Source organism: Vombatus ursinus, unplaced genomic scaffold (genome assembly GCF_900497805.2).
Source record: "Vombatus ursinus unplaced genomic scaffold, bare-nosed wombat genome assembly UNPS02014867.1, whole genome shotgun sequence".
Classification (NCBI taxonomy): Eukaryota; Metazoa; Chordata; class Mammalia; order Diprotodontia; family Vombatidae; genus Vombatus; species Vombatus ursinus.
In genome coordinates this window covers 404,404-404,650 of record NW_020954645.1, presented here as the reverse complement: position 1 = coordinate 404,650, position 247 = coordinate 404,404, and positions in this window count along the sequence as shown.

Below are 247 nucleotides of genomic sequence, written 5' to 3'. Positions count from 1 at the left end.
ACACAATGGGAAGGCATCAAAGGGGGTTTTTGCTGGTTTCCCTCCCAAAGTAAGGATAGTAATAACAGCCTCCATTTCTAGAAGACTTTGCCATTTACAAATGGATTTTCCAACAACAATCCTCCATGTTATTATTGCAAATAAAATTGTTTCCATTTTAAAAAGAGAAAACTGAGGCTCAGAGGAATAAGCTACTCACCCAAGGTCTCACAGGTAATAAGCATCAGAACCTGTACTTTGATACAGG